Source organism: Gigantopelta aegis, chromosome 1 (genome assembly GCF_016097555.1).
Source record: "Gigantopelta aegis isolate Gae_Host chromosome 1, Gae_host_genome, whole genome shotgun sequence".
NCBI classification, from domain to species: Eukaryota; Metazoa; Mollusca; class Gastropoda; order Neomphalida; family Peltospiridae; genus Gigantopelta; species Gigantopelta aegis.
In genome coordinates this window covers 33952169-33971867 of record NC_054699.1, presented here as the reverse complement: position 1 = coordinate 33971867, position 19699 = coordinate 33952169, and positions in this window count along the sequence as shown.

The window sequence follows — 19699 nt, the reverse complement described above, 5'->3', positions numbered from 1 at the left end:
GCGTATGTTGTGTAAAAGAGAACAAGTTACAATGTATTTACAAATGATATGTGGTTTTGATTGTATCTCAGTCTGAATTTAAGAGAAAAATGTATTGGTGATGTGCTGACACATGTGAACACCATTACCATCATTTTGTCTTTCAAATTGCTCACAATCATTTAAGTCAGGAAAATCAAAGGAACAAACATCACCTCTGTCAATGCCTATATTGTGTAAAACAGAACAAGCTACAATGTATTTACAAACGAAATCTGGTTTTGATCGTATCTCATTGTGTAAACATGAGAATCTGCGTTTCAGAATACCAAATGTCTGTTCAATAAGAACACGTGTTTTACATAAAGAAACGTTGTATTTCTTTTCTGCATCAGTGTGGGGTGTTAAATAAGGTGTCTTAAGAAAATTCAATCAGAGCATATCCACTATCCCCAAGAAGACGTCCATGTATTTCACCGGTATCAGGTCGTTTCGTAACCATACCGTTTCGTACCATACCGGTTCGTACCCAAAAGCATACCAGTTCGTACCCAAAGGCATAAATTAAAACAAAAAGTTGTATTCTTCTATCAAAAATGTATTATATCGGACAATGTAGGCATTATTAGACCTAAAAAAAAGTCCACATTCCAAAAACATGGGATATCGGATCTTATTATATTTTTGTTATAAGTACGTGTGCGTGTATGAATGTTTTTGTTTTGAGCATATATACGTACGAAGAGAGGATCGGACTTGCGAAATATTCCGATCGATATCTCGGAACGGTTATGCATAACAATAAACACCACCATCGCTGCACTGTGGAATCGACACCAAATTACAAGACAAAAGTCAGGATTGCTCTTTGGCTAAGGAAAACATACACCTTTTTGGTTACTAAATTGGCATGCTTCAGAAACAAGATGCACATAAACAATATTGAGTGATTTTTATCGTAATTTGTTTGCTAAATGTTACAATATGTTTGTAAGAATAACATTATAATTGTGTATTAAAAAAACGTGTTAATGTTAGGTTAATGTATTTCTTTTAAATTGGTTACGGGTGTTAAATAAGGTGGTTACGAAATTCCTCAAACGAACTATGTTTGGGTACGAAACGTCTATGAAGACCATGTATTTCACCTATATAATGAAGAAAAAAAATTAAGTTACATTTTACTGTTTTGTATCTTGGACACTGTGTATTCAAGGGCATGAAAATCAAGTGGTAACGGAGTGACATTTTAGCAAACCCATTTTAGCTATTTTTTATTTTGTAATCCTTTATACCACTGCATAAAAATATTTACAGGAATCTCATATAAATTACCATGAATTGATTTTTAACATTTGGTAAATGAGGGACATAAAAACCACATGTCATAAATTGACTCTTCATGTTTTTGTTATATTTTCTGTGGTAGGCATCCACTATTAAAACTAGTATAACTAAAATCAAGCTATAATATATATAAATTAATAACATAAATATGAAATACATTACTCAGTAATTATTTTTTCAATAGAAATAAATTCATGATAACTGAGGGATGTAAATTGATTTCCCTTAGTCTGGTGCATCAAAGGCAGTGGTATGTGCTGTCCTGTCTATGGGATGGTGCATATAAAAGATTAATTGCTGCTAATCGAAAAGAGTATCCCATGAAGTGGCGAAAGCAGATTTTCTCTGTCGGTATCTGTGTGGTCGTTAACTACATGTCTGACACAATATGGCTGTAAATAAAATGTGTTGAGTGTGTCGTTAAATAAAACAGTTCCTTCTTCCCATTGTTAGGTGTGATTTAAGGACTTAGTGTTTGTGTACTGTAAACGGCCTTGGTGGTGCAGTGGTTAAGCAACCAGACTTCAGGCTGGCAGGTACAGGGTTCACAGCCCAGTACCGGCTCCAACCCAGAGCAAGTTCTTAAGGGCTTAATGGGTAGTTATAAGGCCCACTACACCCTCTTCTATCAAACATATCCCTCAGTTACCGTAACGGATGGACAGGTTTTTAATTACTTATAATTTGTGAATTGAATTTGATAAAAAAAAAAAATTATAAGTTATTAATATGTCCAAGCCATTAGTTGATCATATGGATTTAAAAAAAATCCAAACATTTGCTTTGACATTAATGTAAAAGAAGAATCATGTTAGGGGCAAATAACGGAGGGACAATACAAGTATGTTTTAAGTAGTTATTACTAATTACTTAAAAAATCCAGTTATATATGTAAAGTTTGTGTTTCTATTTAAAGTTGTTTAAAGTGCTGTGCCAGACCATACACTAAAATTTCAAATTCCACAATTAAATGCTATCTTAATTCATTGCAATAATATTTTACACCGATATGTAAATCAATAATTACGAAAATGCCCCATAAAAGTATTAAAACATCACTCCCGTAGAACACTGCCGGAAACGACCGAGTAAAATTCTCGGTAAAAACATTTGCCTGGTAAATAGCCGTGACGTCACGAAGGGAACGCGATTCACTGAAACCTACCACGAGATGACTTACAGTACAAGTGCAAGTGGGACCGACGATAAATAACTCTTGAAAATCTACGAGTCAAGTGGACCCGATATCAGTAATTTTAAGAAATAAACAAAAACGACTTTTAGTCCGTCCCATCCCTCTATGAAGATGGGGGTTTAGTTTGACGTAAAAAAAAAAAGTAAAAGTGTTTTGGAAATAACACAACAATACTATTTTTTTGTGTGCAGTTGTCAAAACAGTCTGCTCAGAAATAAAAAAACTTATTTTAATTTTTAAAAATAAACAAAAACGACTTTTAGTCCGTCCCATCCATCTATGAAGATGTTTTTTTGTGTGAATAATTTCAGTTTAGTTTGACGTAAAAAAAAAGAAGTAAAAGTGTTTTGGAAATAAAACAATACTATTTTTTGTGTGTGCATTTGTGAAAACAGTCTACTTAGAAATAAATAACTTATAGCACATTCCATAGTATGAAAAAAGGTTTTCTCTGTGGGAAGACATAGTAAAATTAATTTAATGTATTTATAGTCTGTTTTACAGGAACGCCTTTTTTCATCCTATGGAATTTACAAGTCATTTATTTCTGAGCCGATTGTTTTCTAAGATGCATACAAAATTAGCTTCTTTGTTAAAAAAAAAAAACCTAAATTTTTGTAGGATGGGACGGACTAGGCTATAGATACTTACTTGTCTGTACTTTATTGTTTTAATGTTCTCGAACTGTAAAGAAAAATCTCACAAATGATCGAGATGCAAACGACAACAAATCGGATCTCGATGGTTGCACGAACCGTGCATGAGAAAACAAACTGACCGGAGTTGAAAGCATGACGCAATTTGGGACATTTCGGTGTGGATGGCGTCCGCTTGTTGTCATTTGTTTTGTGTCGCAGAAAAATTGTTGGTACGGCATCTTTTTTTAAAAGCCATAACACATGGTATTCCTATATCTCGCTTAATCGAAACTAAATTGTCTGCTGTCGCAACGGTCTCCGGCATTTTCACGTTGTTTTAATCAAATTCACACACAGCTTTCTCACAGCAACATTACTAGGAAATGAGTGAAGACTAAATTTATCGGCTTTTGTATTGCTACAACCGCCAAAAACACGCCGTTTAACCATAATAAACACAAAAGAAGCAATGAACAATGGCGCAGATTATCGAAAGGAGTTCCTTCGTGACATCACGGATCAAATCTTACGGAAATTCCCGAAACGAATTCAGCTGGTTCTGTTTTTCAGGGGAATATTTTTAAATGGAAAATATACCGGTATATAATTTAAAAAAAATATATTTTTTAAATTTTCTAATCATATTAAATAATATCTTGATTGATATAGCTCAATACATCATACATCTGGAACAGCACTTTAATGTGTACTTTTGACATTTTTGTAACATATAGTACTTTCTTAAAAATGTTCATATTCTATGCTTGAAAATATCAGGTAAAAAAAAAAAAAATATCCTTTTGGTATAGTTCACCTGAACATTTAGGGCATGATACCCCTTTCTGTTCATGAAGTCTTCCTCATGTTTCCTTGGGGCCTGTATTCTAATTTGTGTACCATCTACACAATTTGGACACTCATAAAATTTTATAAGTGCCCTTTTAACATTTTTCTTTGTTTCCATTGAATAATAACCTTATTAAAAATAGACGAATATGTTAAAATAAACTGTCCTTATATATATCTATAGGTTTACTGTACTGTACAGGACTATTTTAATGGTGCCATTTCAAAATGTTAATGTGCCATTCCCCATCACCTAAAAATAAATGCTGGATCCGCCCCAGGAGAGTGACAAGGAGGAAGGGATTACAATAAATAATGTTATATTTTACATAAAGTATTAAATTATATATGTTTTAACATTTAATTACTAAAATGCTATCAATATGATTGTGGGGTTCTTTTTATGGTAACATGGAAAAAATTATGGCAATGAACTGTATCTGTCGATTGAATGAAATTGTTTCCCTTGATAACACTCTCGCAAACAGAGCGATCAACTTATGTGTCATTCCCTTTCAAGAGAGTGTAGCAAATAAGTTTCAAAGAATAATTATTACCAGCGATATCACGGAAAGCTTGTTTGACTTGGCGAATGTGCTCATGATTTGGCCAGGAAATGGCTGTAATTGCACAACACGTCGATAACAATACGACCGACTGTCGCCCGAGACACATTCATACAGTCACCTATAACCATGTGGTTCGCACCACATCCCACATATCTTAGGGCAATGAGAACTTGATAAAGTGGAGGCAGAGACATATTTCTTGCAGTCGAACGATGCAGTGACACCAGAATCAGAGAAGTGATGTACACTATAGTTTCCAATAAGAAACGGAATCTTCTAAACACGTTTTCTCGAGACATCTCTTCCAACGGGTTTGAACGATCTTTAAACACCCAAAGGGCCCTAGAATGATCTCGTAGACGCCAGCGTCGTCTGATATCAGCCATTTCAGATGATGTATTGTGGGATAGATTGTTTGAGACTTTAGGTTAAAGTCTGGTGGGTTACCAGACTTTAAATTTAAAGTTTACACTTTAGTTAAAGTCTGAAGTCTAGACTTTAAAAGTTTTATAAGCACCACTTTCTTGATTAAAGTCTCAAGTCTGGACTTTAAAAGTTTTATAAGCACGGGGCCTGATCGTTCTAATATTTGTACTAGGTTACATTTCATTTTATTTCCTAAAATAAGTGGGTTTTTTCTTACGTACGAAATTATTACAAAACAAAATCCAGTTTGAGCTTCTTAGAAATATTAAGAGCGCCAGAAACACATTGAATATACAGACACTGATATTCTAAACAAGAAAAAATATTTAATATGCAAGTTTAATCGTAGATATATTTTATTAGTCGGAAACATCTTACAATGCAGCAAACTCAGGAATGTCCCTTTAAAGAAAGATCCTCCACCTCAGTGTGAGCACTGTCAGTGTCTTCTGACGGTGCGACACATTTTGGTGGAGCGTAAGCATCTGCATGAAACTCGAAAAGATATATTTGGACAAACAAATGTGATTGAATCATTTCGATTCCATCCAGAATTAGTTTTACAATTTTTACGTGATACTAACTTTTACTCTAAATTTGTATTTTTTCCACAGTTCTTTACACTTTTAATTTAATTGTTGAATTTTTATATTGATGTTGATCATCATAGTTTGACACCCAATAGCCGATGTATTTTTCGTGCTGGGATGTCTAACACATTCATTCATTCATTCATTCTTACAATGCAGCAAACTCAGGAATGTCCCTAGGATCCTCCTCAGTGTGAACATTGTCAGAAAGTACGCCACATTTTGGTGCAGTGTAATAATGTGAAGCCGACGACAGATAATTTGTCAACAGAAATCTTTTGTACAAAATAAAGCTGATTTGTATACAAAGTTGTAGGATAAATGTACTTACCTTGATGTTTGTATTGTATTATACTTTTCCACAAGGTCTTTACACATGGTTTGTCATAATTGTATTTTAAAAAATTATCTACTTCTATTATCGTGCCTGATAATTACAAATGTTTGGTGGTGGGTTCTTAATTTATATATTATTTACAAAAGACCTGTCTAACCGATGGATACTCCCAAAGTGGAATCGTAAAAAACCCACAATGACCAGGATGGGCCTGAACAGAGCAAATTAAAGCGGACGACGATCAATCTTCGGACCATAGTTTTTTTTAAACACGGCGAGAGTATTTCACCATTGAAGCCGGGTTTTTTTTAATAAATGAAATCAGATATTACTGACAGTTTATTATGTAATTGTCAATTTCCATGAAATCGATGGAAATTGAAGTATTTCTGGTAATCATGGCGTTTTATAATACAACGAAGTGCATTTTTCATATTTTCAAAAACGCACATACCTTTGAGAATTAACATTAATGGAGACGAGCTTAAGTCTACTTTTTTTATGGGCATTTCCTAGTTTCAATATCACACTCTTATTTCACATTATTGTGACATTATTCAAATGTTAAATTATATCATTTAATATTATCACCATAGAACTTTCCCCGTGTCCATATTGGTGTGTCCCCAACAGTGATTTTACATTTCATATTAAAGAGACATTCCTGAGTTTACTGCATTGTAAGATGTTTCCGACTAATAAAATATTTCTACGATTAAACTTACATATTAAATATATTTTCTTGTTTAGAATATCAGTGTCTGTATATTCAATGTGTTTCTGGTCGTCTTACTATTTGTAAGGAGCCCAAACTGGATTTTGTCTTCAAATAATTTCGTATGTACGAAAAAAACCTTTAAAAAATAAAATGAAATTTAAGCTAATACAAATATTAGAACGATCAGAAACACGTTTAATATACACAACCACAAATATTTTATGTAGAAAAATATATTTGATATGTAATTACAATCGTTAAAAAGTGTCTGTTTGTCGATAACATCTTAAAAATTGCAGCAAACTCAGGAATGTCCCTTTAACCAATATATCTTTTCGACTTGGCAAGATGATTGGGACGGTGCGGTTTCGAACAAGCTTCATTATGTCGAGGGAGTGTGGCAGTCATCTTACGGGCGATGCAGGAAGGATGAAGTAGTCTTGTGCCGTGCCCGCATCGGCTATACATATTTGACGCATTCATCTATTGTAAAGAAAGACCCTCCTCCTTAGTGTGAGCATTGTCAGTGTACACTGACTGTGCGCCACATTTTGGTGGAGTGTGATCATGTCAAGCCTACGAGAAATGTTTTGGAATCGTTTAAATTACATCCAATGTTAAATGTTAAGTTTTAAAAACTTTTATACAAAGTTTTAAGATATACTTAAAGGGATATTCCTGAGTTTGCTGCAATTTTTAAGATGTTATCGACAAACGGAGACTTTTTAACGATTGTAATTACATATTAAATATATTTTTCTGCATAAAATATTACTGGGTGTATATTAAACGTGTTTCTGATAGTTCTAATATTTGTATTAGCTTACAATTCATTTTATTTCCTAAAAAATCCAGTTTCGGCTTCTTACAAATATTAAGACAACCAGAAACACATTGAATATACAGACACTGATATTCTAAACAATAAAATATATTTATCATGTAAGTTTAATTGTAGAAATGTTTTATTAGTCGGAAACATTTTACAATGCAGCAAACTCAGGAATGTCCCTTTAACTTGATTTTATGTATTGTATTATACTTTTCACCCACAGCTCCTTACACTGGTTTTACATAAATATATATAAATAATATTTTCATATACTTACCATTTGTGACACCCAATAGCCGATGTGTATTTTTGTGCTGGGGTGTCGTTAAACATTCATTCTTCCATGGAAGTAAGTTAGCTGGACTATACAAATATAGAGTTAATAAGTAGGTTTTTTCATCCTGAATACCGTTCAGGCTGTAATACAATATATATGCTTTTAAGGTACAGATGTGTAGTCATTTTGTTAATTAAACCAACCTGAAGAGGTAGTGTGAAATGAAAAACAGAGACAGTTATTCCCCTTACTTGACGATGTCCCTCAACACCGTTACTCTTGTGCATACCGAAACGATGTTCTGTTTACACAGACGGATCACGGGGTGGGAATTATGTGGCTTGTGCTACAACTTTTCCCATCAGACGCAATAATTTCCACGAGATTGCCCGATTCAGCATCAATCTTTACTGTTGAAACCTGGGCAATCATTAAAGCCCTGGAACAGATTAAGGATTCATGTGCATCCAAATATATTATTTTTAGCCTCACTTTCGTGTCTCCAAGTTTTACAGTACATGAAGTTGGAGCATCCCTTAGTTGGAATGGTGATACGAAAGTGTGTCTTTTTAACAATTGCCAATAAAGATGTTATATTTTGTTGGGTAACGAAAAGGCAGATGTTGCTGCCAAGTCTGCTTTGAACTTGCCCCGTGTCCATGTTGGTGTCCTCTACAGTGATTTTAAATTTTATATTAACCAATATATTTTTTCGACTTGTAAAGACGATTGGGACGGTGCGGTTGCGAACAAGCTTCATTCTGTCAAGTCAGTCATCCTACAGGCGATGCAGGAAGGATAAAGTAGTCTTGTGTCGTGCACGCATCGGCCATACATATCTGACGCATTCATTAATTTTAAAGAAGGACCCTCCCCCTCAGTGTGAACACTGACTGTGTACCACATTTTGGTGGAGTCATGACCAATAAGTTATTTTACACATCACTGACCAGAAAATGTGCTGTACTGCACTAAAGGAACAATTTGTGGAGGACGAGTCCTGACAACTCACCACGAACTAAGCGTCTGTAGTGCTTCTCGTTTTCAAGCTTCGCCTACCATAATTTAGACAACTTGTGTACCCAGAATACTTTTGTTACTATACCGGTTATTTTAGGATAGGTACGACCTACTAATAAACATTTTACACACCTTGTAATGGAAAAATGTAAATATTTTAGGCCCTAATGACTCGCATTGTCTTTTCAGCATTCTGTGAGATGCCACTCTCAGCCGAGGAGAATGAGGCGATATCGTCACAAAATACAGAAGAACGTGCTAAATATTTGAATAAGGAAAGAGAACAAAAGAAAGTGAAAACAATAAATGACTTGACAGAGAGGGATAAAAAAGAACAACTACCACCTTTCACAAAGCAAAAACACTGCACCAACTGAAAGTGACAGCATTCATTGCGGTCAGTTCACCACCAGTCTCCTTATGACAGTGTAATTGCTGGGACACATTCAGATGGAAGAAGGAATGTTGGGAGAAGTCGAGTCCGTAGGGATAGAGCAAAAGCATATAGAGATATAGTAAACTTAAATTTGAATTTAAAAAACAAAAAGCACTCAGAAAAATACAGGAAACGATTACACAGACTAAAAAAACTAAACACCAAACCCGTCACAGGAGAAAATCATACAGTAACAAACAGTCCAAGGAGTAGAGTAGATGAAATTATTAGAGAAAATAAGATACCTCCAATTGCTCGTAGGGAGCTGCTAATCCAGTTTAGCATTGTACATGAATTGAGGAAAAAACTAAAGCTTAGTAAATATGAAGATCGTAGAACAGTAGCAAATCTGATATCTGGAAAAATTGTGAATAAATACAGGCTGAAGTAATGTGTAACACATGAAGTTTTATTAACACGGAAACAGATGAGAAACACAAAGAGGACAAGTCGACTGGGGAACACTGTAATGCAGTGTACAAAGATTTTATCAGAGACATGACAATAGCAGGATGACAGCGGGGGAAAAAAAAGACAATTACCTTACACAAAGTGAAAAAAAGAAGAAGAAGCGAAAAACATTTGGTATAGTTATGAAATAAGCTCAAGACGGGACGTCTACCAAGTACCGAAAAACATTTGGAAAGCGGTTCACGAGAGGATTAACTGTTATAAAAGTTTCTTGTTACTTGTTGCTGAATTTAACTTGTTCTTGTTAAATTTAGTTCGTTCAAAGTTCACATGTTCTATCATTTGACGTTCTTGTGTTTCTTTGCAAGATTTGTTTTTTTCTTACATCACTAGTACATCCGTTAAGATCAGTTCATGGTAGCAACTTTATATCCTAACTAAATTTGCTTCAAGGTAATTAATTACTTAGAACGTTTTTACAAAGTAGAAGATTTATTTTCTTAAATTTTGAACATGTAACGGAGTTGAGTTTGTACTACCATAAGCCTCTTACTACTGGAAATTTACTATGGCTGGGTACCAACAAAATATAACATCTTTATTGGCTATTGATAAAAAGGCACACTTTCGTATCACCATTCCAACTAACGGGTGCTCCAATTTCATGTATTGTACAGCTTGGAGACACGAAAGTGAGTCTGTAAAAATAATATATTTGGATTCACATGAATCCTTAACCTGTTCCAGAGCTTTAATGATTGCCCAGGTTTCATCAGTAAAGATTGATGCTGAATCGGGCAATCTCATGGAAATTATTGCGTCTGATGGGAAAACTGTAGCTCAAGCCACAGAATTCCCATCTAGTGATCCGTCTGTGTAAGCAGGAATGTAATCACAGTACCGCTCTTGGATTTCCATGAAATGTTGTTTATAAATAACTGCATCTGTGCCATCTTTCTTTAGATGCACAAGATCGAATTCAATTTTTGGTGGTTTGATACACCAAGGTTGCAAAATAAAATATGAAGACGTTTCTGTAGTATTCTACAAAGAATAAATCAATGCCAAAACATCCTGCACACAATGCGGTGTTTGATAATAAATGTATGAAGTTATTTAATGCGAAACCGAATGCGAGTCGAACATTTGGTCTTCGCATGAAGCAGTTTTTATCAGTTTCCAACATTGATTTAACAGACATTTTGGAAATGTCTTCATATTTTATTTTTCCACCATTATGGGTGGCACACAGAATGAAACGGACGGAATACGAAAACTATACTTCGTAAGCTGAGGGTATAATTAACGACACTAAGTTTTGTTGGGACGCACACACGGACGGACAGACAACCTGATTCCATAGGACTCGGGGTATATGTGTGGCACAATGTTGCCAAAAGTTATTGCACCAACATCGAGATGAACATATTTGCGTTTCGAACATACGTACGGACAAGTGTAAGTTATATTAAGACAAATATATTTGTGGGGGCATATGTGACTGGAGACGTTTTCACCAAATCGGGTCTTTTGGACTCACTGGGACCGTTTTGACTTGCTTCCTATTGCCTACTGACAAATTAAGATAACATTACGGACACTGTGGTCTATATAATCGGGGCTTGGGCATAGTATAAAGCGTGCAATTTGAGTGAAAATTACCCGCGGCAGACAGCAGAAGCTTGTTGCAAATGGCGCGACAAATTGGCAAGGGAGATAATGAAGTTAGTGCCTATCAGAACGGATCCGCGGAATAATTAACGACATTGGTTACGTTACAGCACATTTCTACTGCCCATTACGACATGGGACCAGCCATAACTGCGAAAACTTCACATAGTCGGACTATTTTTATTTTATTATTCACGGACGGACCTCCCACCTCCTGCGTACGCGCCTGTGAGGATTCTAAACACTGTTGCACTAATCCAAGTTAGGGGTGCAATTTAATCACATTTTAGTTTTTCACGTTGAGGTTTGGAGTTGGCACACGTCATGCAAATGAGCAGAAAGCCGAAATAAAAACGACATTTTTTCTTAAAGTGTCAATTTTAGTTAAAAAAAAAAAAAAAAGTCCCACTATCGCTAATTGTGGAAGTTTAGTGGACATCGCATTCAGTAGCTACAAACGCTAATATAATACAAGACTTGTATTATAGTGGCGTTTGCAGCTTATAAGGAATGGCGACTGGAAAATTCTAGGTGTACAGAGTGTTATGTGAACAGGACATACTGGAAGAAATCTTAGTGTTGTTTCTGTTTAAAGGGACATTCCCGAGTTTGCTGCATTGTAAGATGTTTCCGACTAATAAAATAGTTCTACGATTAAACTTACATATTAAATATATTTTCTGGTTTAGAATATCAGTGTCTGTATATTCAATGCGTTTCTGGTCGTCTTAATATTTGTAAGAAGCCCAAACTGGATTTTGTCTTCAAAAAATTTCGTACGTATGAACAAACATTTTATTAGTCGATAACATCTTAAAACATTGCAGTAAACTCAGGAATGTCCCTTTAACATTCTGACAATATCGCCCCAAAAATTGATATTAAAAAATATATTTCAAGGGGGGGGGGGGGGAGACCCCTGCTGCACCATCTACAAGAAAGGGAAACCCCTCCCGCACCCACCATGTCCACCGACCCATTGTCAAATTACTTCCGCCGTCCCTGCCACACACCCTCTCTACGCCGCCCCAATGTCTTCCACTAACCCTTCACTATTTGCACGTTGAGCATCGTTTAAAATACCCTTATTGTCGAATCCACAGGGACGTAAACCCTATAAATAATTCCCTTTAATAACTATTTAATTTCCGTTTTGGTTATGTACATATGGAAACAGACACCAACACAATAATCGATTATCACATCGGTAGATCCAAACCGGTCAATTTTCGACGATAATCGATTGCTGGAACATCATGGGGACAGGTTCTCCGGAAACGTTTTGAAATAAAGGTGGACAGAGACACGTCTTCAGGCCAATTTAGTATTGTACATATTGAATGATGCATTTTAAGAAAGAGTCGCCCCAAACGGGTGGGGAAGAGGATCGCGGGACCCATGTGGCACCCCCACTGGATTCGCCAAAGTAACGGAATAGAAGCACACTACAAACCATGGCTTTGGCCATGGTCGGAGAACAGCATTATGCCAATCACATTGATCATATATATATATTATGCTAATGTGCCTATTTTTGGGTTTTTCAGTAGAAACGTAGAAGGGTGACGTTTACCAATATACACACTTTTAAAAAATCCCAATTACACCTTTTAGCACACTATTCTCTATAAACAATACATACACATACAAGAATTGAACGTTATATTTTTGACGTTCATGCGATGATAAACACAAAAACCGTTTTACACACTGTATGAATGGCGTAGCGCGTGTGTAAAACGGTTTTGATGTTTTATCATCGTATAAACGCCAAAAATATAACTTTCAATTTTTATAATTCCAAATGCATTAATATTGCCATTATACAAAACTATATTTAAAAACCCAATCGAACTCGTGTGCATCCAAGTATATTATTTTTACAGACTCGCTTTCCTGTCTCCAAGGTCTACAGTACATGCAATTGGAGCTGGGATAATGGTGATACGAAAGTGCATCTTTTTATCAATTGCCAATAAAGATGTTATATTTTGTTGCGTACCCAGCCATGTTGGCATTAGGGGTAACGAAAAGGCAGATGTTGCTGCCAAGTCTGCTTTGAACTTGCCCCGTGTCCGTGTTGGTGTCCCCTACAGTGATTTTAAATTTCATATTAACAAAGATGATTGGGACGGTGCGGTTGCGAACACGCTTCTTTCTGTCAAGGCAGTCCTCTTACAGGCGATGCAGGAAGGATAAGTAGTCTTGTGCCGTGCCCGCATCGGCCATACAAATTTGACGCATTCATTTATTTTAAAGGACCCTCCTCCTCAGTGTGAACACTGACTGTGCGCCACATTTTGGTGTAGTGTGATCATCTCAAGCCAACGGGAAATGATATATTTGACAACAGAAATGTTTTGGAATCGTTTAAATTACATCCAGAATTAATTGTAAAGTTTTAAAATATACTTACCTTGATTTTATGTATTATATTTACTACATGAATATATATAAATAATATTTCCATATACTTACCATTTGTGACACCTAATAGCCGATATGTATTTTTGTGCTGGGCTGTCGTTAAACAAACATTCATTATTCATTCAATACACAAATAAGAGAATTCCCTTAGAAAGTTACATTCATGGTTTTTTTCGTCAAATCTCCGATTCATTATAATGATTTACATAAGATTTTATAAATTTTAATTTCCTGAATCAAATGTGGATAAAAACTTATAAAATTTAAAATAACTGAACATCAACTGATAACGCAAACAGGTTTTTTCTTCAAAAATATCAAAGATAATTAATTAAGAATTGAACGATCTATATACTTAAATGGAAGATTTGTTTTAAAGCGGTTAGAGTCAAATTATTTAAAAGATTAATCAATTACTATATTAAAATTGCAGTTGTCAAAAGTTGAATTAGTGGAAAGGGAAGACAGTCTGTCTGTCTGTTGATTTGTTGAACATTCTCTGCTATAACTTCTAATAGAAGCTTCGTTTTTTGTGGCATGTCATATACATTATGTGTCTCAGTTCAAAACCGGAGTCGTTTAAAGCCTGAATTGTCACTGCCACTCACAGTGCAGACGATATTGGGATAAAAATGGAAACTATGGAATCCTCGGGGAATTCCGTTGTTAACGTAATTGACCCCTCCGTATGACGAATTAACCACGCCCACCGTGTCACGTGATGCAAGGTTAGACAAACATTCAATAATGGCTGCCAATTCGCATAGGTCGATAGCAAAATCAACCTATCTGTCGATTATGTTTTTGCCTTAATTTATTTACAAATATCGTTGTTTAATTAAAAAGCCGACAAGAGGAGACATTCAAGTATTTCACTACAGGGTACTTTAACGATGACAACGTGATTTAAATCGACGAAACCATTTTTACTTTAGTAAATTTTATCGAAGCACAAGAACCCGGAAGTGAACGTCGAATGCAACCAAAAGAACATTTAAAAAATCCTGTGCTAGTTTTTCTTGTCAGAACTGATAAATTAAAATGACTTGTTTGTTTCTTTTTTCTTCTTCTTTTTCATCTTAATTTTTGTTGTTGTTCGACTTTTATATTAATGGAATCCCGATATGCCGAGGAACAAGAGAATAGAATGCGCGGCGACGACCCGGCCTCGACCCGTTTAAAACCGTGTTTATTTTTGGTCGGGTTGCGTTAAATGTTTTGTTTAAAAAAAAAAAAAAGGGAGGGACTTGAGCAGTAACATTAAAATACAAGGCGTGTGGGAATGCCATCAGTGTACCATAATTTTATGCACGAAAGGTTACTAAACTATAGCAGGATACAGTCGCCTGTGCCAAAATTATGCAGGCAGTGGTTTAGATTGTGGGATTGCGATGTTTATGGGGGTGTATTCTTACATAGATGCACTGCTTGAATCAACCGATATACGGCACTTGCCCTATTTATGAAACCAAAGCCATACACGAAAAAAAAAAATCACAACTGGCGTAGCCAGAGGGTGGGTTGGTGGGGACCACATGTTTGGCCCTCCAGTTATGTATACTGACATATTGGCCCGTCTCCGTTCTGACAAGACATGTTAGGGCTGTTTACGTTTGGGTGCCCCATCCCTTCTTTATAAAATCAGGCTGTCTAGCACACTCTTTTGAAAAAGTTGGAAAATGTTTGACAAAAGTAGGAAAACGTAGAACAAAAGTAGGACTGAAACAGTACGTAGCGACATTATTCATGATCAAAACACCTTTTCATGTGGTGCTTAGTTTGTACATGTATTTTGTGTTCTATCAAAACTAATATGAATCTTATGTAACGGTCACGTTATACAGTTATTTCAAATTACTGTACACTATATTAATATACATATTTACATGCATAGGAATGCTGATGCACAGTAAAACAGAGTTAACATGATTAATTTAAGTTTTCCATAATGTATTATAGATTCTGAAGTCATACATACATATTGTACATTATAATCATTGGAAAATATGTTGGCTTTGAGGGTGTAATTTTAATATGTTGAGATTATATGGTGCCACAAATTGGGAGATATATCTTGCTGCCAAGAAAAATTTAAATAATTCCCATAACTGATGACTTTTATAACAGCAATTCGTGGCATTTTCAAACAAAAAAGTATGAAAAACTAAGTATTCTGAAGAAAAAGTAGGAAAAATAGGACAAAGACCAAAAAGTACGAAAAAGTAGGATAGCTGGACAGTTTGTAAAATATTTGCCAATTAAGCCAGTACAACAGTGTTTAAATAAATTATAAACTCATGTGTTGTGGCAACAACTATTGGGAATCAAACTTGAAGCTTCTGCACCCCCCCCCCCCATTAGTTATCCTACTGTCACACAAAATGCACTCACAAAGCTTTATCTGTTCTAGAGGCATAGGTTGATAAAAAAAATAGTAATAAATATTATAAGACAACCCATGCCTACAGAACAATAATAATAATACAAAATAAAAATTTAATTAAAAGTATATATATATATATATAAAAAGAGAGGCAAAATTATATATATATATATATATATATAACATGAAACTAAACCACAGATTGCAGTTTGCACAATTTGTTTAATATTTATTATGAGAATACTTCCTAACATTTTCTTTTTTCTCAAAGAGAGGGTCTTTACATATTAATCCCAATGCAATCTGGTACAGGTAAATATATTTATTCAAAAATGTATCTTTCTGTGGCATCCATCTCCAAATCATTATCCTCGAAACTTGTAGTCAACTGAGCAATTAAGGATTACCATTTGATGGGTGGTGTCAAACTGAATCCCAAGTCTTGGAAGTCTGAATTACTCCTTAGCAGCAATATGTCAAACACAAAAACAAAAAAAATATTGTATTAAATGAAATTGTTGAAAATGTTTCATTTTCAGCAGCAATTTCATCCCCTGCCCCAGTTTTTCTTTCACATATCAGCTGAAACTGTTCTATTATTTCTATCATTCTGTTCTCAATATCACAATGCAATGTAATTTGTTTAATAGTTTGTCTTCAGAATCTCATTTTCGACATCTAATCAATGACTCCACATCCATTGGTCCAGTTGCTGAAATATATAAAAACAAACATGTTAAGTATTTCACATCCATTTGAAGAAGTACATTAGTCTGTAACTTAATTATATATCATTGTATTAATTTAAAGTTTAATTTAATTTTAGGAAAACATTTTTTTTTAACAGGAAACAAAATCAATGTGACTAAACAAAGTATAAAATTAAAAAGTATTGCAGTAAATTAAGAAAAGTAGTGAACAATGTATTTAACTTTGATGATGTTATTTGATTTCTATTAGAAAGTTGCACAAAGCTACATATAAGATGGCATGTGGAAGAAGAAAAATGCCTATGCTTTGCTAAAATTTGGGGTATAAAATAATGATGAAAAACAAAACTACTGTCTCCAAAAGAAAATCATATTTAGGGTAGGTAATAAAAACAAAACAGATGTAAGTGCCTCATCTAGGTGGTTATGGGTTTGAAATGTTTTGAAATTAGGGTTAGGACATTACATTTCAAGCACATGACCATTTATAAACAGCAGTTCTTTTACTATCATTTATCTAAACATTAAAAAATATATCTATTAATTTCCAAGATTTTAGGGTATATAAGTTTAACCTCAGTAGCCCCTGGCAGAAACCATTAACTTGAAAATTCTAAGAATAACAATAAAGGAATAATAAAAAGTCTTACCAGTATTTATTATAAATTACCCAAGATTGATAATTGATCTGCTGTTAGGTGAGGAATTGTTTTAATATATATTATGGTAAAATTGGGTTGTTTTAATTGAGGGGTAGTGTGGAGGGGGACTAATGAATAAGTTAAAGTTTGTTTTGTTTAAAGACACCACTAGAGCATACTGAATTATTAATCATCAGCTATTGGATGTCAAACATTTTGTACTTTTGACATGTATAGTCTAGAGTGCAAATCTGCTACATTAGTAGCCAGGTATCTTTTTTATATATATACACCACAGCCTTTGATATACTAGTCGTGATGCACTAGCTTAAATCGAATCAAACCGAGAAACCATAACCGGCAATCTGTTCCGATTCCAAAAAATCACAATTATTATTATTATTTGTTTGGCTTCAAAACATTTCAGGGTCCCTACATAAAATTTGCTTAATTTATAACTTTCCAGACAATACTTCCTTATCCCCCTAAAGCTCACAACCATAGGTTACTCCCTCACTCCCCCCCCCCCCCCCCCCCCCACACCCACAAAAGCACATACACACACTCACGCCTACACACATGCAAACGAAAAGGAAAAAAAGCTAAGACTTCCAAACGTTCCAGCATGCTTGTTAATACTATCACTAACCCTAAACCTAACTTAAGCCTAAATTAACTGAATGCTGGAACGATCGGAAGTCTTGCCAAATATTTCATTTTGGCATTCGTCTGTGTGCAGTTTAACGACAGATTTTTAACGACAATATATACATCGAAGACTGATTAAATTAGTCAGTAAATTCCATTACATTGGAGGGAAAGTGATTCTTAAACTCTTACCTTCGTAGAATTTATATATCAGTTGAATTTTGATGGATTTCGGCAAAACTTCACTTTCGATACCATGTGACGGTTTCGCAGGAAAACACTGAATTTACGTCAATCGTAGGCTCAGCATAGATGTCATCGCTGTTAACACTTGTCAGCAGAAGTATATGTTTACTATGATTATAATTCAGTTGGAGGAGACAGTTGTTTTAACTAATTTTAATGCTAACTATACAAAAACGTTACACATCGAAAACAAATATGTTGTCTAACCTAATGGCGTCCAAGCAAATTTGGGCCCGCGGTTTTTGAACCGCGAAACATGATTGCTCCAGTGCGGTTGTCAATCACGCCGTACGGAGGGGTCAATTGATAAAAAGTAGTTCCGGTAATAACGTTGTTTTTATTTGTTTACCACACAAGTGCAGTTTTCACGTTTATGGAATAATGAACGGTTTTTTTTTTTTAGATCACGTGATAGCATTTTAACCAATCCAGACGCCTATTACAAAACAGTATAAAATGAAATTATATACATACATATACATAATATACATATACGGGTCCAAGGGAATAACATTGTCACAGTTTTGATAATTGGAGATAATTGAATTTTAAAGTTTACAACTCTTCAATCGTGGAATGTTTATACCTAAGTGAGCATGGACTTAACAACAACTCTTCATGGCCTACCCACCTGCGTGTACTGTAACCTCGCCGTGGTGCAGGGGTGAAACATTCTTCTTGAGAATGGCTAATACAGTACAACTCCCCTTTTGGGGCGCCTTGTTTGCCGTGAGGTGCGACCCGTGAAGATGGATGAATGATGGGATCCTGATGGTTGAGTTGGGGCATACCTGCGGGTATGACTTCTGACAATATTATACACCACTTTGGCCCAGAGTTCAATAGATGGGCGGTCAGGAAGGTCCGACCTGATCAATCGGCTGGTCACGCCAAGCTCCAGAGCAAACAATCTTTGTTTTGTTTACATTAATCAAGAGCAAACATTGTTTTATACACCATATTAATTTGTTGCTCTTGGGGCGGTGGCTAGGGTCAATTGGGTGGTTTTGTTATTCTTATTGCCCAAGTATATCAACCATGTATCCCTGGCATGGCTGTCTGCTGGATATCCGCAGCACCATGTCCCCTTGTTGAACTCGGTGGGGGGTATGGCTGATGAACATTTTTAACCTAATATGGGTAAATCAAATTTATCAACTTTAGATGGGACCCTTAAAAGGGTCCACACCGAAGTTTCGGACTTCTTGTCTTCGGGCGAGGAGTCCATGAAATCTAAAACAAATGTGAAGAAATCCAAAGTTATTTCTTCACAACATTGGCCAAGGTTTCTCATCATCAGTTCCACTGATGACGGAGCCTTGAATAAACTTTCACCTTTTGCCATTCAAAAG